This window comes from Ischnura elegans, chromosome 5 (assembly GCF_921293095.1).
Source record: "Ischnura elegans chromosome 5, ioIscEleg1.1, whole genome shotgun sequence".
NCBI classification, from domain to species: Eukaryota; Metazoa; Arthropoda; class Insecta; order Odonata; family Coenagrionidae; genus Ischnura; species Ischnura elegans.
Window position 1 is genome coordinate 35,156,929 of NC_060250.1, and position 21,899 is coordinate 35,178,827.

Here is a 21,899-nt window from a genome sequence, read left to right on the forward strand (position 1 = left end):
GACCATTAGAAACATTCACATTTAACAAATAAAAATTGGACACAAAAAATTAAATAAAACGATATGCAATTATAACATATTAACAATATTTCTCATACTGCATTACGGTGACAAAGAAATTTCCTCTCTTAAATCCTCCTAAATATAACTGCTTGCGCGAGCAACGCAAATTATTCTATGCTCTGCAACAAATACCTTCATTCCAAAAAGTTTTACACTGTTGGATATTTAATTTAATATAGGTCAATATTACGAATCTCTTTAATTCCTTAATGTATATTGGGATACTCTAACATCTGATGACAATTCATGGCACAATTGTAAGACATTTTAAAAGCCTGGCCACTTAAAAATCAGTTGACCTCCTTGAGTGATCAATTATACAATTAAAGTGGGAGTTTATGCAGTTGACGAAACGCAGGATGGAACACTAAAGGAGGTCACAAGCGGACTTCGGTCATACCATTGGCCAAATTAGTGACTTTGCGATTGGTCTCCTCCCTCAAACCTGACCGACAAAAGCTGAAAAGGTTGTGGAAAAGGGTTTTTAATTTCGGAACATCATCAGTAAATTTCTCCAGAAAATCAATCACCAATTTGGCGTCCCTTAACAACGTTAGGTTATTATCACGATTTTTGAACTTCCCCTCCTCCTAAGTGAGGTATCGTGCGATTTGGTTCGATCCCCTGTCCCCTGCCTCTCATCTCGCGTGAGGTTGTTCAGAACGCGTATTCTCAGAGTAAATACGTTAATCTATGATTCATTACGCTGGATGTATAATAAAACAATTTTTTAGCCATTTTTATTTCAGATTTTAGCTAAGACTAGTATTTAAGATTAATAAGACGAGCGTGCTGCGCCCGCTACCAGCGGGCTTCCCCCGCTCTTTTCAATTCAGGTCCGCAGAGGGATAGGCGCGTTTCTAATTTTAAAATGTAGAAAAAAAGCAGGGTATTATGTACAAATTTAATTGGAATTTTCATGCACAAATTGAGGTCAGAGGACCTCTTTAAACATAACATTGGAAGTAATTACACTATCCTCTGTTAAACGCTCATGATGACTCATACTTACGTATCAACAGGAGACTAGAATGTGGAATCAGCCGCATTTTGATAAAAGTTATTTAAAGAATGCGAGATATTGTTGCAAATGAACAAATGTATCAGTTTGTGCGCCGTTAACGTCAGGAGTGTTTACCGGTTTTTATTTTATTTTTTGTTTTTGTTTCGTTTTAAATTATTTAAAAACAAATTTTAGGAAACAATAGCAATATTTAGGAAGTAAGATATGCCATCGCATGTTCTCTGATAAATGCTGTGCATTTTGGTACCTCATTTGTAGAGTCTGGTTGCGTATAAGTTGAGAAAAAGGTATCTATGCAGTAGAAATAATATAGAAGATCGAAATTTTACACTGTGTCTTGCGGAAAAAAATTACTTGATACTTGCCAGGAAGTCCCTTCTCTTCCACGTGAGGTTAGATGATAATCGGCTTGGCCCCCTCCTCCTAATAGTCTCGCTTAATTAATGGATGACCCCTAATAAATGAGGACATGTAAAGAGGACCTAAGAGTAATTTGGAACTGGCAAGAGGATTTTACGGTCGCCAGTTTGTGATGGGATATGATTCGCCTGCGTTGCATTCGTTGACCTATAAAAGGGAGTAAATTGTCCACCCTCGCTTGACCATTGTCATGCGAGGGAAATGGGTCGCGCGCGGACCCCTGACGTCTTCAAATCCGTGCCCGCAAGTGGACCAATTGTCCTCCGGTGCACGCATTTTGTGGGAGGCGAAAATATTCATCGCATCCACAAATCGGAAGCGACTCGTTGAAGCTTGTGGGTGACTTAGCGACGGCAGGAGGGACATCTTATTGTGTCGCAAGATGCAACTATTTCGGATGATCGCCAAGGAGCACGTAGCCCGGTCACCTTGAGAAGGGGCATATTACGATGTGCTACTCTACCAACGAGTGTTTACTGCTGTCATTCATGCAAATTCCCAGTCATTTATTGATTTTAATGTTCACCCAGCTGTATAATTAAGCGACAAACTAATTTCACACTAAACGTGGTGGTTTCCGGTGATACTTTGAGGAATATGTTGGAAATTTTGAAAGTATAACTTAAAACTTGTTTTTCCACTTCTGATACAGAAGATGACCGTAACAGTCGTAACCATGGTAGTGATTGAGTACAACATTCTGTGAAAAAGCAATTTAAAGTTATTCATCAAAAAATTTTATACATATAATAATTACGTACGGATACAAAAAGTCACAGCCGGTGTAAAGTATCAACTTGCATTCGCTCTCTTAACTTAACTGTTTTCGGATACTTCTACTTTTAGCTCAACTAAAAATGAATTGAAAATTAATTGTTTCAGCAATTTTTTAAGGTTTTCAAACGATTTCAGAGAAGGTGGATTCCATGACTTTATGTTGTAACTCGTCTCGTTCACCCTCGTCGGATAGAATGGGATCACTTCTTGAGTTTAATCCAGAAGCGGTCATTATATAATTTCGCGCATGAAACAATTTATAAATATTTTCTTGCTTGATATAATCTAAAATGCCAGCACCTCAAGGAATGAATTTCGTTGACAACATTGGAAAAGCTGTGCTCATTGCTCTTCGCAATTTTTGGGTGCCTCTATTTATGAGTCTACTAACAGACACGGGGATCGGGTTATTGTGGTGGATAGAGTGTTGGCTGCCCACCCTATGGGCTCGGGTTCAAATCCCGGCAGTGGCAGAGAATTTTCAGAGACTGCCCGACCCCTGCTTGAATGTTGCATTTCAAGGACAACACTCCGTCCGTCGGATGGGACGCTAAACAGTGGCCCCCTTGACGCCTTTCGTTAAGAGCAGTCTAATGCCGTCGCCGGGTTTCTCTCCACCCTTCCTTATCTACCCTTCCCTCATGGCGAAAATGACCTCAGCTGTCGGTCGCCTCCTTCAAATACCATACCATACATACTAGCAGTCACCCGGCGCTGCACGGGAAGGATAGTACCTACAACTAGTGCGCCTACTCGGCGGGATATCTAACCGTAGAAGTTGTACGTCGTGATGTCGCAAACTGTAATGAGAAAACGACGCAAATGACGCGTCGGACGCAACTACAGGGTTTTTGATCATGAGATGCACCTATGTACAAACTTTGGTCCCAATCCGTCCAGCCATATGAAAACGCATAGCGGAAGGACAAAAAGACATTTTATTTTATGTAATAGATGATTAAAGATTTAGAGCAGGTTCGAGAGCCAAACAACGCGGCGAATACCCGAAAGATGGAGAGACTATCGAATCAAGAACTCCACGAAAGACTACGAGACAACATCAAATTTGGAGGGTTTAGACGAAAAAAAAAGACGAAGCCGAGGGGGGACTGTCTGGGTATTTACATATCGATGGCTAAGTTCTAAGAACACGTATCTCAAAATTTGGCCGGTCTGAGTTAATACTGCTAATACTGTTTATGAAAAATAAAATCCAAGCAAAAAAAAACAACTATTTGTTTGCAAACGTATGCTTCTTTTTCTTTTTGATGTATTTTTGGTTTTAATTCCAATTAAAATTATATACTTACAATTAAAAAAATTAATCGTTTTTTTGCTCTCCTGAAAAGTTGCTTTTTTTTGAGATACCTACGTGTTGTTAGAACTTAGCCATCGACATACTGTTCACTATATTCAACACTGAATCTGAGTGAATGTTCAGCTTCATGCTATTTTTTCAGGGTCAAAGTCAAAAATACCTTTGTTTTAAGTATTATACGAGATAAAATTTTCTTATATTTCCTCAACTTTTATATTTTCGTTTTCGCAAACTAATATTTTTGAAACTCTTGCTAATAATCAGGCGGCTATTTGATATTTTAACTTCTATAAAAACATTTACTAGCTCATATCCAATTATATTTTAAGCAAAATACCCCTTATTACTGGAAGCACTTAGCATGATAGCCATTCGAAGTACGAGTAAATTACAGCAATAATAAAAAGGATGAGGATCAATCTTCCAAAAGCGAAAAAATATTGCAACTCTACACAAACATGGAGCTTTGTCCAGCTTTGAGGGGTTTTATAAGATAGGAATATGCAAAATATTTAAGATTCAGCAAAATTACCCGCAGCAAGTGGTGATATGGGAACACCTGTTCGATGCATTTTCGTGAGTAGAATGCAGCCATTCACACTTAGAAACGATTGGATATTTTGACGTAAATATTCCGATACGAAGGAAATTATAGCGATCCCATCTCAATATGAGTCAGCACCATTCGCTCTTGTAAAAATGTAGGTCACCACTATTTAAGGTCCAATTATTTCATAGGTTTCAGATAATTGAGTAGAGAAGGGTCACTGATATTTATGAGAAGAACGCTTCGCCTACGAAACACCCGATGCCAAATGCAGGCCGATGAACGAAGAGGAAGGGTAAAGGATAGAGATGACGGCTGGTTACATATGATGCTATTATTATTCTTTCATTGGGGAAAGGAGGAAGTAGTCCACTGTCCTGTGACGCTAAAAGCATAGCGGCCAGCTGAGTGACCGATGGCTAGTGGGACACTGTAGAGCAAACGATTTTCGATCATTCAAACACCTATGCAGTAAAACTATTAAACCCCTGCACCAAGAAGAACGGGTCACGGCTCACTTGCCCAATGCCCAGTAGCGCATACAGAAAAAAATCAATGGGGGGTGGTGGGGCACAAAAGATACCTTGAGTTACCTTTACTTTTATCGTAATAAAATATAATCGAGTCAAATGCAAAGTTTAAGAAGTTTTTAATTAAATTGATTACGTAAAAATACAAGAAAATGCCATCTTATGATATGAAAAAGTTACAATTGTGGTTCTGCAATGTTCGGCAATGTTCTGCAATGTTCGCGCCCCCTGCGCCCCCCATTCGTATCCGCCTCTACCAATACCACGACTTTAAGTTATAGTGAGATCAGTCAAGAAGCTGTCTCTTTCATTATATCATTACACGCTTGATAAAAGTTAAAGATTTTTTTCATTATCGATTAAATAAAAAAAATCAAAATATCAACGGATAAATCAAGCTGGGAACATTGGAAAAGTTTTGTAAGAAATAAAAGGGACGTTTACTTGGTGGCGGCGGGAAGGATTCCACTCCTGCATTGCCTGAAGATAGAGGGCTCAGGAAATGAAGAAATGTTTCTTTGAGAATTTTCATGCATAACATAAAATTACGGACTTTTTTCGAAAAAAAATCAAAGGGACAGCTAAATTGAAGACAAAGTACAATGATCATAATTTCGACCTTTTCTCTTCCATAAAATCAGTTGAATGGTCTTCAGATCCATGAAATAGATTAAAAATATTATTTTAACTTTAAAAATGGAGGAAATAGTAGCCAAATAAATATGTTGCACACAGCGACGTCATGGAAAAATAAGCAGTGCCGGAACGTATTTTCCTTAACTTTATTTTACAAGTAATACCTTACTCCGTGTGTTTTTAATTACAAGTTATCATTAACATTTTGTTATAAAAATTTTTGTTTTGGTTGTGTACTAGAAATTGTGAGATACCAAAATTGATAGTGTTATTTGACGATTAACTCTTTTCTAATCAGTGCCGGAACGCGTTCTGAAACATCTGGTTGCACACTAACGTATATTTTGTCTCCGTTCTGCAAAACACGACATCGAATATTGAATGGTCTCTTGGTTTTAATAAAACGTAGTTGATAGAACGTTGCAGACGAAGAAAATAAAGAGCACTTCTTAGGCACAAAATATACTTTTCAGATATTACTGATGACCACAAGAGAGCCGTAAGGTTGCAGCTAACGTGATTAATGGATCTGAAACGATACCATATGCAGTAAAAATGGTATGTAGATCTCCCAACTTCACCTGCCATGATCTCTTTCGCTGGACCACGAGATATGTTTAGATCAGTGATTAAAAATTCACTATCATATTTTTGCAGGCAATTATTTCGCCTCTAATTTATTTCTTACAATATAAAACTGCGTCATTTGCTCATTTAACCTTATATATAATCTATTCCCAGGCAATTCTTCATTTTCATTTGGAGTCATGCGATTTTAACGCATCTTTAAAGACTAGTTACGCCGTAATCATGAGCGTACGGAATTTTTAACGTGACCCTCGCAAACAGGACGTAAGTCGTGTACTAATAAGTTACTAAACATAAAGTAGCTGGCCCAAAGCTTTAAAAAAAAATAGCTTATGTCAGTCATTCCTGCTTTGTGAAACTAAAAATGTTATTTTACGGCCTTTTACGTCATCATCATTTTTTTATATTTTTAACGATCTCGTCTATATATAATAATAAAATGTGGATAACTTGATCTACCAGCTGCATCACTTCACTTTAAATTGCATTCATTTGCATCCAGGAATATACGCATTTAAAGAATCATTTCTTACATTTTAAGCCTAGAATATCTCGATAATAAAATGTCAACTTCCTAAGGTCACATTGAAATAATGAAAAAAAAAAACCTTTGAGAGAATCGTCGAGGGATAAGTAGATGGCAAGAATGGGGGAGAGTCGAATAAAATACATGGAACAGGTAAAAAGGGACATGAAAGAGGGGAAATATGTAGGTGTGAAATTGCTAGCTGATAGGAGAATTGAGTGGAGAGTGGCGTAAAAACAATTTTAGGTTTGTGGACCAGTGATAATGAAATTTCCATTATGCAAAGATGCTATGTAGTAATTTGCGACTTACGAAAGCCTACATTTTTTTAATTTGGAGGCACTCAAAGCAACCATAAGGTAAACGCAGATTCTGTTCAGTAATCTTCTTTCATGCTCACGAGAGTGGGTACGATCAAGAAAAGCAAATGCAAAACAACAAATGTAAAAGAATTGTCATTGAAATTTTCCACAGATTATATTTCCATAGATTCTCGGTTGATCAACATTTACACATATCAACGACAAATTAACCAACTAACAAATTATTTGCCTACCAATATGAAAATAGAAGTTTAAATACGGGAAGATTAGCTGCTAGGAGGAAAGCGCGAAGATCTTCACTACAATGTTTGCAACATTATTCTACAAGATACTGAATACAAGACAGTATTGTACAAGATACTAAGTACACTTAAACAAAGGGCGAGCGTAAATTTAGTCCCTCTCAGTAACCCATTCTCACACGATGCGTACTAAGCTTGCCGACGAGTAATATTTTAACAAAGGCTCACTTCTGTGGAGATAGCCTTTCATGTGTGTGTGTTTCATAAAAGTGTTTCTCAATGAACATCAAAAATACGTTCTCACAAAATGAATGGTGTGTCAAAATCAGGATATGGATGGAAAATTTCCTTGTAAGTCACTAATACTATGGAAAATTTCAATGAAAATTCCTTCAGTGAAGTGTGTATAAAAACAAAGGAATCTTTGATAAGGGAATAAAAAAAGGAAAATACAGGGACCCCGATAGAGATTGTATGCACAACAACAAGTTCATAAGAGACTACACGGAAGGATAAACTCCATGTATCATATCAAAAAAGGACCAGAACATGATTAGTTATTGTACATTTTTTTGCCAGAGCGAATACCAATTAAGTGCCAATGTTTTGAATAAAATATGATTAGCAAAGAAACCTATTTCCAGATGGAATATAAAATTTTAGTCTGTAAGTTCGAAGCCCTCGACGTTTTCTGAAAACTCGAAAACGTTTTCCGGGTGATTTGTTGAAGGTAAAGTAAATAAATTAGACAAAATATCTCAATATATCTCGTTTTACATGAGTTTTAATATAAATTACGGCAATATAGGTACATGCATGACCAGATTTAAACAGGCCAAACCCAAATTTTAACATCTCATTTCATTAATTTCATGAGTTAGATCGCAGACCTAACTTATTCGGGAATTTCCATAAGGAAAATAGTAGATTCGAGTTGATGATTTGATAACCGAATAATCCTGAATTGCTTTGAATGGATTTGATGACTTGTGTTAAGGAATTGATGGTTGCAGGCGTCACTTAGTAAAACTCATCTTGAATAACTTTAATCTTTGCATTTTCCAGATAAAAAATGTGGAAAGAACAACGTTTAAGGTTATTCAAGATAAGGGATTTGCAGGACTTGGCAATACCTCGATTATTTTTCTCTTTTATTGCGCGACATTAGAGAAATTATGACAATACGTATGAAAGTCCAGACCGAACTGTAGAGTTCGGAATTTTATCACCTCATTTCATGATTTTTATCGCAGAACTAACTTATTCAGAAATTTCAACGAAGTAATCGGGTAGATTTAAAGATGCAATAGCTTATTAAACCTGATTATCTAATGGATTTGATAACTTACGTGAAATAACTGATACTCTCAAGCGCCACTTTGTGGAACTCATCTTATATAGAACTATAAAGAGATATTTTCCAGATAAAAAATGTGGAAAATACAAAGTTAAACCTAATTCAAGTTAAAACGCGGGACTTGGAAATGCCGCCATATTTTTTTTATCTATTTCGCTCCGTGACACACTGACCACGTCGCTGTCACCCGGAAAGGTTAGCTTAAGCGATCGCGGGGGTCCTACCGGCGAAGATGATAACATGAGACGCGTGACGTATTGTTTTACATTGATATTGAAGAAATCATGACAGTAAATTTGTAAATACAGATCAAACTGAACAGATCATGATTTTATCATCTCGTTTCATGATTTGATTCGCAGAAGTAACTTACTCCGAAATTTCGACAGGAGAAATTGGTGGATTTGAAGATACAATAACAAAAAAAAGCTGAATTTCTTATGGGTTTGATATCTTGTATGGAAAAATTGAGTTTCAGACGTCACCTTGTGGAAATCATCTTGAATAACTTTAAACTGCGTAGTTTCCAGATTAAAAAATGTGTAAAAAAACAAAGTTTAATGTTATTCAAGAAAATGAACTTGGCAATGCCGCCATTGTTTTATTTTTTTCTAATGCGCACCGTGAAAATGACCACGTGCGGATTGACACGTCGCCGTCGCCCAGAAAGGCGAGCTAAAGCGATCGCGCGGCTCCTCAACGGCGAAGATGATAACATGAGGCGCGTGAATTAACGGTGGCGTTCCAGATTGCTGAGGCGCGCTCCACTACGGGACCCATCCACGGGCGAGTACGAGTGGACATTCCACGCACCCGCATAATGACAGCCCACTCTCGCTTCCCGTCCGCCTCGCAACAATAGCTCATTAAAAAAGACCCCAACTCCAATACGCAAGGGACAACAGGGGAATGGGGGAGGAGACAGGATGGAGGAACAATTCGGGGGGGGACCACTTCCCGTAAAAAAAACCCAAACGCCCACCCCCCCACTTACTACTCCTTCCAATATATGCTTTTGCATTCCCATCACATACATACCTATCGTTCCTTTTCGGGATAGTCACAGTGGAATTGATTTCCTGTGCGCATTTTTCTCATTTGGTGAATTTAAAATCAGCTCGAGACTTTTAAGGTGTCCAGTGTGTAGTAGTAATAAAATATAACGACAAACGTATAAAACGGATAGATGTGTGCACTCTTTTTTCCCTGGACTTACAAATGGATTTCGTAATTGCAAGGTCGATCTCGGACACTCACATCACTCAGAATGCGCACCTCAATTTTCGCAGACATATCTGGAACTCTTGAGGTTAAATTTCCGCAGGGTTTCAGATTTTCGGGGGGAACTGCTTCGTGTTCCAGATTGTCCTAAAAATTTGGGTGTTTGGGAATTTTGTGTAAATATTGCTATGGAGTAGAATTAAGAGACCCAAGGAATAGACTTTAAGTCATTTCATTGTTGAGTAATGTAGCATCTTCAGACGATGACCTTCAGACGAACTTACCTTCGCCAGTTTCCCAAACTATCTGAGGTTAAATAAACCGTCAGTCTATGGTCTATGATACTTTTGTTCATGTATAACCTCACGAAGAAAAAAACAGCGTAGGAATTAACGCATTATTTTGATCTTTACAATTAATAGTACGACTTACATTCCTCATCTTCTCCATAACAATGCTACCTTAAATGTTCTCAGCTCAATTATATAAAAATTAAAAAGTTATAACAGTTTTTCCCATATACGAGGTTCATGTATAACCTCACGAAGAAAAAAACAGCGTAGGAATTAACACATTATTTTGATCTTTACAATTAATAGTACGACTTACATTCCTCATATTTTCCATAACAATGCTACCTTAAATGTTCTCAGCTCAATTATATAAAAATTAAAAAGTTTTAACATTTTTTCCCATATACGAGGTACATAGTAATATATACATATGTACAAAGAAAAAATACCAAGTAAGCGACTATCCAAAGATATTTTTGTTATTATAAGTTAAAGGAAGAAGAGCTTTCTAGATTTTTGTTTTTTTTTTTGCTAGAAAAATCAAATTACATTATGGTATACTTCACATAACTTTGGGCAAGTCGCAAGAATTCAAGCCAGTGACCTTGTTTTCTTCAACCACTGCATGCGTAAAAAAACTACTTCTCTTGGGCACTCGCCAAAGCCTCTGAGTTTTTCCAAATGACCAAAATTCCCTGATTATTCCACATTTGCCGGGTTAGTGAATACCCTGGGCTTTTTACGCGATTTCGATTATAACGCAGCGCTGGGAGTCGCTAGAGACTCGACGGAGTATCCGACACCACAAAGTCGTATAGTATCTAGTCCTGTATAGGATATACTTCATCAATTTCCCGTATCAATATTTTGGTTACCAACATATGCGGAAATATTCCAATATCATCGTGTAGAGACTCGGACGCTATGTGCTTGGCTTATATTCTTGAACTATTCAGAAGTAATTCAGAGCATAACGGAGAGAATCTAAACGTGTATAACGATCCGACAGGTTCGACAGAAGCGAAAAAAAATAAGAGATATATTTTACCCAAAGGATAGGTATATGCACTCTTTTTTCCCCGGACAAATGAATGAATTTCGTAATTGCAAGGTCGACCTCGGGCACTCACATTTCTCAGAAAGCGCATACCTAACTTTTTATTTACCCTTTTAAAGGTTAAACGCTGGTTCCCTGTAACGTACCGCCACACTCCCATCGAGGCGGTTTGCAGGGGTAGTTACGTTGATGTAGATGCTATATAATCTGAGGCAATTACGACCTTATTGCTGCGACGAATATTTCCTTGAAGTCCACCGAATAATGTAACTTTCAACGCCGCAACAATACCGAAAATGATCCTCCCATTGCTTTATTAAATTATCTCCCTTTTCCTTAGATTCGTGTCGTGCTCTTACCATAACTCTTAATTCTGCAACACTTTTATCAAGAGCCAAAACGCAGGCTTCTGCGGTTATACTAAATCGCTGTACAATCTCGGTCTTCGAGGTGAAGCCTCGTCAAGTTGTCTCTGATCACATACCTGGCCGACGTTTCGGGGGCGATGCACCATTCTATCTTCTGGGCACACCAAGCGGTTAAGCAAAGTGCCCGGAAGATGGAGTGCTGTATTACCTCAGTAACGTCAGCCAGGTATGTGACCTGTGACAACTCAACGCGACTTCATCCCGAAAACTAGTGGAGTGACTTTCATCAAAATTTAAAATATAAAGAGACAAGGCCAAATCGGACAAATTCAATGTATTGATCAATTTTAACTTTAAGTTATGAACGCAACGTAACACATAGTAACTTAGTTTGTAAATTGCTTCTTATTTCAATTCCGTAAATAGACCCTATACTTAACAAACTCTTGACTTGGAAGTTAGATTAAGTGCTGTCTTTCCATGACAGTGGAACTATATTTCAGATTAATTACTTAAAAGCGCATTTGGGTTGTGTATATATTATTTGGGCACTGTGATGATTCAATCTGAAACGCGAGACATTACGCTACCCTTTCACAACACTGTTATAAAAATATGGTATATTGTCTAAGACTGAGAGGTTCTTTATACAAGCATAGATTAAGTTCCAATTCACGTCGGAAATGAATAGGTAAAGTGCAACGTTAGCCGAGATGACGTAAAACAGAATACGATTTCTGCGACCTCACAATTAGAATTTTTTCTAATACGATGATTTCCGTGGCCATTTATCGCCACCGTTCAAAATCAATTACACGAAAAATTATAAGTTTGTATTACGAAGGCCGTTTTTTCAAACTCCGATGGGCCATGAACAGAAGAAGAAATGATTGACTAAAAATTATTTCATAGCTAAATGTTGAGTACACTTGTGGTGTTCTTTCGACATAATCTCCTCAGCGATTGAGGAATTGGTCGTGCCTGTGGGCAAGCTTAAATATACCTTCTTCATAGTATGTTCCCGCCAATGACTTCTAATGAATGTTGCCTTTGGCCAGAGGCTCATAGCTCGTTTGAAAATGCTTCCCTCCAATCCACATCTTCATTTCAGCGTAAATATAGAAATCGCACGGCACTGGATCGGCATTGTACGGCGGGTGGCCGAAAATGTCCAATTGAAATTGCTCAAGGAGCAGTTGGGCTGCATCAGCCCTGATATGACGGGCGTTCTCATGGATCAGAACACTTCCAGAAGTCAACATGTCTCTTATTTTGAATGGGAATGGACGTAACATGGGCGTACACAGTGAGGGGCAGGAGGGGGCAGCCGCCCCCCCTAGAAGCAAAAATCGCAAATGTCTTTAAGGAAAATAATATTTTTTCAAGCAAATAATTTTAAAAACTGATAAAGAGCTGTTCCAGTATCCTTGTAATGTTGATTTCATTCACCTTTTCCATGCTTCAATCTTACCTACAACTTGAACAGCAATGGCTTGCCCCCCCCCCCCTAGTTTTGATCCTATGTACGCCCTAGGGACGTAATGTTTCTCGCAGAGCAGCTGCATTAACGTTAAAATTCTCTTTCATCAGCATAAAGGGCAAGAAAAGTAAATGCTGAAGCAATTCGGCGAGTTTTCTGGCTGTCACTCCGCAGTGCTAACTTGGCGGGAGAATCAATTGAGGTGGTGTAGTTAATGAGACTGCCACTTACGTATAAGTAAGAACTTACGGTCAGAAATGACTTGAGCGTGAGTTGCGGAGGACGCGCAGTACCCCCCTGGCGCTTGTATTTTGCTTCTGCTGAGCTATCGGAGGTTGAAAGAAACGGCCCTTGTACATTATGAAGAGTGAAAATAAAAAGGCTCGTACCAATAGTTGATCCTCCAGCTCTCCATTTTGAAGTGATGCAACATACTACGATAATACTAGCTTTCAATATAATACCGGATATAACTGCGTATTAATCAATACGAGTTACCACAAATTTTCTCCAATATTCATGTGTAATATCGTGGACCAGTAAATAGTTAAGCTGTTTATTTTTCGCAAATTTTTACTGCCACCGCATGCGATAGCCCTGGATAAGGGTAAGTTAGGTTTCTTGCGACATAAAGTTTACATTGCCACTTAATAATTAGATCTTTATTTTAAGGTTTAGCGGCTCAATTCACTCGCAACCAAGACCTTTGCATTTTACGACTCATGAATAAACGTACGCTTTTTTAAGTAAGGGTCGCTTAGCCGTACACTGTAGCAGTTCGCACACCGTCCGTAACTAGTGTGCGCGCCGCCTCCCGGCATTCCTTGCGAACAACAACATGCCAGTTGCAGTTCTGTATCTATAACCTTTACGCTTTACTGTGGATCTTTAAAATGTTTAAGATTATTGAATCGCCCGCCGCGTGTGAGATTCGGTCAGTGATACGAATTTTGACTTAAAGAAACATGTCGGCTGCAGACATTCACCCTTAGTTTTGTGAAGTGTATGCTGCTAATGAAATGAGCGAAGGTTAAGTGCGGAAATGGGTCTGAGAATTCAAAGATGGCAGCGAAAATGTTTTCGATGAGGATGATGATCGCTCAGGGCGGCCATCTTTGATCACAAACGTTGTCACGCAGCAAAATCAAAGCACTGTGTTCTGGGACAGGCGCGGTGTTTTGCAAGTGGACTTGATGACACGAGGAATGACGATCAACTCAGAAGCCTACAGTGCAACCCTGGCCAGGCTCCGACGCGCTATTCAGAGCAAAAGACGCGGCATCTAGCTTGAACTCCTGATGGTTAGGGCAGGCGGCAAACTTATTCAAAGAGTGGTTTCAAAACATAGTTTTAAGGTATGGTAAGTGCCTAAACAAACAAGGAAACTATGTGAAAATGTATGAAAAGTATGAGAATCCTAAAAATAAAAGAATTTTGAAATAAATAATTTTTGTTTATTTTACAAAAAAACGGCCCTTACTTACAAAACAACCCTCGTGATTATAGCTCAAAGAATTGAGTAAGACATTGTGAAACTATAGGGCATATTAAATTTTAAATATAATTATTGGAGAAATAATGCAGCCAAGTATTATTACTATCATTTGCTATGAGGTAAGAGGACTATAATAACATTTGACGATATTTTTACTCTTTATGAGGAATAATATATTATCGTAGCAATCATGAAAGACTTTGCTAATGCCATAACAATTTTTTGAGAATTTGTATGTACCGACTGCATAACCTCCGCAAAAAACTCATGGACGGACTCACCAGCAAGTTGAGAAGCTTATTTCTGAGTTGCCAGGCAGGATATCTGTACCAACTCGTTTTCACCTAAATAAGGTTCTGTCTCAAGTCCAAGGGCTCTCGTTCGCCGTTGCTCTTGAATTACTCGCTGGAGATTTCAGTCGCTTAAGACACACTTGCTATCTCTGACATCAAACAATATCTCTGATGTTGAATACGCAAATCTAGATATATTTATATAAACGTTTTCGTCAGTAGCCCATAAAGATTTAATAGTTAGATTGAGAGAGAGTTTTTCAGAGAGAGCTTCAGATTAATTTTCTCACAAAAGTTTCTTCCCAACATCAATGAAAATATAGTCTTCCTAACGTAATCCGGGGATTCATCGTCCAAATAGGCTAAAAAATGCAATGAGAATTAAAATTGATCGTTTAAAATCAACACATAAAATTTATTAGGCACTCAACGATCATGACTAAAACAATTTTCCACTAGTCATTCACGAAAATCTCTTGCACAACCTTAAAAATACGGACCATAGTTGGATACATAGAAGAGATCAATAGGGTAGTTTCCTTCACCAAAGAAAACGAAAGGCATTGATTGCGATTCGTTACCCACTATTAGTGTATTCATAATATACAAATTATTTCGTTTTAGAAATCACAGTTTAGACGAATGTTAATGGTCAATTTTAACCTCATTTGAAAAAGGCCATATTGGCGCCTATGCGATGCCACTCCACGTGACGTCACAGGGTCCTAGATGCCATACGAGTAGTCAGGACTTTAACATCGTCTGAGATTACCAATGCACGCATGAGGCACAGAGCTCAGGGAAACATTTCTTGATAATCACCTGTTAAATTGCCTACGGTCTGAAAGTTTCCTTAGTTTGATAGGGCATTAATAATCCCTACTTAAGCCAAGCGCTAACTGCTAGCAGGGCACTCTACGCTACCGCCATGCTCGGCGGCAAGCAGCCTGCATCGTAGCAGCGCCGCGGAGTTCATAGCCTCGCACCCCGGTGGCCTCACACTAGTGATAGGCGAAATTAGAAAGATAGGACTATCCTACTATACATTTGGACCCGCTCTTCTTCAGCTTTTTCTCCCGGCAGTTTTAGCTTGGCGTGTGGGTGTGAATGAGTGAGTGAGTGCAAAGGCTTACCGGTTGCCTTACACACCTGATTTTTACCAGTGACGCTAAGAGTATTTAAGTCATCTAATTCCCAAAGGTATCAAGTGTTACAGGAATCAGCTGTTTCTAAGTAATATTCTTGGAGCTAGGGTAACTCAAAATAAGCTTTTCCGTAGCAATTTGATTCCCAAAAGTCTGGGAATCTTTTGATTCTACTCGAATCAGATGATAATTATAATTTCAGAACGTTGAGGTTGAGAAGGTTGAGAGGCTGTGCTTGGTCCTTGCAGTACTTTCCATTCCGCAAAACATCGCAGCAAATTCCGGGTCAGTGTAAAACGGATAAGTGTAGCTTTTTATGGCTTTTGGAGCATTTAATTGACATTTACCTGTCAAGGCCGTAGAGCTCATTACTTTGTATTCAATAAATAGTATTATTTATGTATTTTGAATCAATCCTTTATTTTTTCTTGTCATTTTTTCACATTTACATTAGTGTCCCATTCCTCCCGGAATGAGGGAAGAGTGGAACAAACGTCATATGCTCAGATAACTGTAAGTTCCACAGTGCTCACCTACACTAATTTCTCGGAGAATTTTCTATGCAATTAACAAGGGTCAAGGCAACTAAGGATTGCAAAAAAATTGATTTAAGCCGCTAATATTTCCACAAAAAATTGTACTCCAAAATGTGTCCCCGTCCTCTCTAGTCTCCCCTTGATACGAAGAAAAAGTTGTTTTTAACATTTTTATCCATTAATTTTCAATGAATTAAGATCTATATCAAATGAATAACTTTCAGCAGTTAAAAATGTCAGTTTATCAACCTACGCCGTCGAATATAAAAAATCGACTCACGAAAAGTGTCAAACACCTCTTGAAGTAAGTGGCGGATGAGTGGATAGACCTTTGAGACGAGGATTGGATAGAACAGATTGGGATTCATTTCACATGGCACAAGAGCGTTGAGAGTATATTCCCTATCTACTCTGACTTAGGCATTGTTTCCTTATCATCAATTGTCTTCCATGCTTTATCTTCACAATCGTTACGTCAGGGACTTCTCTGAAAAAATATATCTCTTAGATCCGTAGATAATACGAAGTGCCTTACACACCTGATTTTTACAGTGACGCTCAGAGTATTTAACTCATCTAATTCCCAAAGGTATCAAGTGTTACAGGAAGCAGCTGTTTCTAAGTAATATTCTTAGAGCTAGGGTAACTCAAAATAAGCTTTTCCGTCGCAGTGTGATTCCCAAAAGTCTGCAAATCTTTTGATTCTTCTCGAATCAGATGATAATTATAATTTCAGAACGTTTAACTATAAAATGTTTTTCAGTTTTCTTTACCTGCAAAGTCGGCGTAAAACTGCAAAATATGCAATCCATCATAAGGGTTTTGCATTTTGTTACTAAAGCTACCTTCAACGTCCGCTATCCTTAATGAATTTGGAACGATGGATTACACATAGTTGTTACTTGGAAATTTCTTTTATCTAATTATTTTTATTTAACTTTTGATAATAGGATAAGTGAAATTCCAAGTTCCAGCAAAAAACGTTATGATATAAAAAGTTTTTTTCGTTAGAAGAGAGCAGCAGACACGGCCATAGTAAATATATAAGCACAGCGAAGCTCCAAAATTGATTATTTTTGCTCCTTTTTTCTCTAAAAAAAAAGGCCTCCCATTAGATTCAAATTGTGAATCACAAGCTATTAGATTGTTGTAAATATATATATGGAGATAATACTAGTTAGTAGCTAGTTAAATTTTCACACCCGTGACATCGGAAATCAGAAAATAGAAAAAATAAATATTTTTCGCACGAATGACAATGACCCGTACCTATTTTCAGACTAATTTAAATCAATTTTTCTGCTGCACGACTACTAACTCCTGTATCGCTTGCAGAATTACTGCTACAAAGGTAGGTACACGATAACTGTAATGTGATTTTTAGAGGTGCCGAACTTTCAAAAATAGTCATTACAAACAACTCAGTTATACTATTTTCCTTAGTGTAATTGTAAAATATAATTTCAATGTAGCAATGCAAAAAATAATTAAATAATATATTATGCAAAAATGTTGTAAATTGTCTCTAGACCTTTGTCTTTGTGATTATTTGAAATTTTGTGGATTACATGACAACATTATAGATGTGAAAATTGCTGAAATGAACCGAATGCACTGCTACCATTCAAGAACATTTGCCTCCCCTAATAATTTCACATTCTCGTAATTTTTTATCCAAATTTAGTTTTCCCACATCTCTCAAATGAGCGGGTGAGAAGCCAAGGGTTACAAGTGATTTATTTTTTCGACCCAGAGTTAGGTATAGAAATTAGGTATAGAAAACAAACGATATCAATTAGATGTTTAGTACTTAGTGCATTTGATTTTCCACTCGATGTCAGCACAGAACAGAGACTCACTCGTATCCCTTCGCAACAAATTTTTTGTGTATTTCTTCTAACAATTAACTTTACCTAACTCTGCTGAGAAAAAATCACTTGTACCTCTTGGCTTCTCACCTCCAGAAATGATCTATACACTCGAAAGATATCGACATTAGGATACGCAAGAATCTATGAGTGAAATTAGCAGGGCAAAAAATGGCCCACAATTAAATTAAAATTAAATTATCAATCTAAGAATACATGTATGAGACATACTTTTTGGGTCATACCATGTTACATAAACGTTAGATGTAAATATTTCCTACTGAAAAGAGTGATCGATGGATTGAAGTTGGCGGCAAGAAGTTTCCCGTACGTGAATGGCATCTACCGGTGATAATAAGAACTATATCGAGTCACTCTTCTACCGACATTCGTCATGCACCACGTCAATACAGTCGAGACATCTGCCGACCACAAAGCAAAGCTCTTAGTATTGCGATTGGTCGTGAAACGCACGAGAATTCAAAGGTTGAATTTAAATAATATGCTTGCAATGAGCATTTTTACCCGCATAAATCAATGTTAAACGTTTACTTTGTGATTCCCCAAATAGAATCCTAGTAATTTATTCTCATTAAATCAGATTTTATCCAAACAAGTGTGCCACGAAGTTTTTAATATAACTGTCATACGGAGGAAAAGTTCATTCCCATCGCATGTCCGAAGTTGAAATCACCACATTCTGAGCGGTAAAGTTGAAAAATGAAGAATCATTTAATACAATCAGGTACAATATATATCAACACGTGTGCTCAGCAGACAAATAACGGAATGATTCTTTGGAGAGGGCACATAGCATGTTAAATTTTTTTCAAAGATTCTTAGTCGTTGTTTCTGATCGAAGCGGCACAATAAATTATACAATTTCTGATATTATTTTAGCTGACAAAGTTTAATATATTAACGACTACAAAAAATCAAGCAGGAAACCCTAAGGAAATTTAAAAGGATGATAAATGTAGAGGAACCTTTATAAGGCAACTAACTTATGATAAAATACATTCAAATTTAAGGCATTCGTAAATATATCTTAAGATATTTATCTTACGATTTGTATTGATATTAACCCATATTAAATGGAAGGGATAATATGCTATTCGCTCTGGTAAAGGAAAATGAATGGTAAATGATAATTTGCAGAAAGCAATAATTCAAGGACTCCGGAATATGGCCATTTAATTTTTTATTTTAATTTTTTATTTGATAATGCATGGATATTTTTGCAAATATATATACGATAACGCATTATCTTATACAACAAACTCCAATTTATAGAGAAAAAAAAACATCCCGAACATCAGTATTTTAAAAAATTTCCATAAACCAAGCGACTCAGAGATAAGTTTCGTAAAGAGAGAGAACAGAGTAGTGTTATGGTGAAAAGGCAGGGTTTAGCTTCAAAGGACTGCGAACAAACTTTCTAATCGGACATTTGAAAGAGGGAAGAGGACTTACAGAAGGGGACTGCAACTCGGAGGAACCTCATTCAAATTATTGGAACTATTTAATGATATGTGGACAAAGCTAGTGCTTTAACGATTAATAGCTCTCGTAATAGTACCGAGTAGTCGCGATTCACCATCTATGTTCATTTAATTCCATCCATGTATTTAATAATCTGTATGATATTAAATAGTTCCAATCTAAATTATTATTCAAAAGGCCACTGAGAGAGGGAAACACTGTGTGGCTCAATAACGTGGCTTCTATCATTTTAATATAATTTGAGTCAAGCCAAATTAATTTTGATTTTTTGAGTATTGTTGTTTTCTGAAAAGGAGAGGTCGTGTATAAGAAACTATAGAAAAACAAGATCAATTAAAAGTCAAAAAACATTCACAATCATGTTACAAGTTATGAAACATGTTCTATGTATAACGCTCGGATTTTTAAATACAGAGATGACGACCCCGACTCACACAATGCTTATAAAATGAAATAAAGTATATCAGTTCTTAAGAAACCTGGAAATAATCCAATATAACTTTTTGAACACTTTTTAGGTGTCAACTCTGTCCATTTTTTGTCATTGGACCTTTTACCTTCATACTATTATAATTTAAACATTTTGACTTTTAAGTGTTCTTAAAATATTTTATCACATGCAAAAAAATACAATTGACTTTGCCTAATATCTTTTTATAATATCTATATATAATATAATATCTTTTTCTTATATCTTTTCCTACCACTGAATCAGTATTAAATCACAGTAATTCGACAATACGGTTCTAGAGCGTAGATCGATTAGTGAATAATTCTCCGTAAAATGAATCATTTTCGGCACCACATGGTGGAATTGATACGTGCATTCACTAAATAAACTTGCACATACAATTTTACTTTACTCAACAACTCAATTTTACTTTTACTGTTAAACATTTTAAAATACTTATTTTTGTGAAATTTACCTGTTTTTTTTATATTAACCGCAACAAATATTAGTCATAAAAGGAAAAGTTGAATCAAATATTTTATTCAGTTTTGTTAAAGAAATAGTTCAATTTAATGAAATTGAAAATAATGCTAGAGCATTCCAAAATGTCTTTTTAAATTCAAATAAATGCTGAAAGCAGAGAAAAAAGACATTTTAAGAGAGGATTTTTAAAGTAACATCCAGGTATTGGGTGCCAAGAGAGCCCTGCGTAAACCGAAAGAAAAGTAAACATGGAGTGGTACGATAATATTGAAATATGAATAGTGTAGACTTTTAATGTTCGTGAGGTAGCTAGATCATTTGTTTGAATTTCATCCATAAAGACATTTTAGAGTAAAATCTATTTTGAGTCACACGAGGCATCTATAGGGTGGTTTCCTTCATCAAAGAAAACGAAAGGCATTGATTGCGATTCGTTACCCACCATTAGTGTATTCATAATACACAAATTATTTGGTTTTTGAAATACCGGTTTAGACGAATGGCAAGGGTCAAATTTTATCCTCATTTGAAAAAGGCCAGATTGGCACCCATGCGATTCCACTCCACGTGACGTCACAGGGACCTAGTTTCTAGACGAGAGGATAGGAGTTATACATCGTCTGAGGTTACCAATGCATGCATGAGGCACAGAGCTCAGGGAAACATGTCTTAATAATCACCTATTAAAACTGGCTAAGGTCGGAAAGTTTTCTTCGTTTGATAAGGTATTAATAAACCTTTTTTAAGCCAAGCACTAACAGCCAGCAAGGTACTCAGCTACCCGCTAGCATCCTGCGTCCTATCATCGCTCAGAGCCTCGATCAAGGTCACCTCACAAGGCGGGAGGGGGAACCAGAAATGCGTCGCACGGACTTTTTCCCATCATTCCTACTTACGCGTCGCGTTTTCGCGCGCTTGAAATTTTTCACTTTTCATTTAATCGCGAAAAATAGATATCGTCATTTAAAAATCTAAAAGCGTGAAATACGTACTCCAGGAGTAATAATCTTTCGATTTAGGCAATAAAAAAATAATAGGAAACCACCCTATTACGCACGACTCCACGCTTGACACGTTGGACCGTGACTCGGTGGATACGCACGTTCCGAGGGTTGTAATTTGGCGAGAGCATCCGAGGTCGAGGACCGGTTGACCTCGCCCGCTCCATCCGACGACCCGAGACGCGACGGCGGAAATCTTTTCGGTCGCACTCGATGACGCACGCTGGACCTTCCGCCAATGACGAGCACAAACCATTGTTGCGCGCGGCGTCGTGGAGGAATCCACGGGGAAAAATTCAAGTGACATCCTCATCAATAAGCTAACCACGTCTCTATCGAATCGGTGTGATAAAT

At 37.4% G+C, this 21,899-nt stretch overlaps 1 protein-coding gene across 1 annotated transcript in view; it reads right to left on the minus strand.

Annotated features, from left to right (window-relative positions):
* Positions 1-21,899, minus strand: part of LOC124158705 (proton-coupled amino acid transporter-like protein CG1139) — a 192,468-nt gene that overhangs the window by 119,132 nt on the left and 51,437 nt on the right. The gene's annotated exons all lie outside the window — the stretch shown is intronic.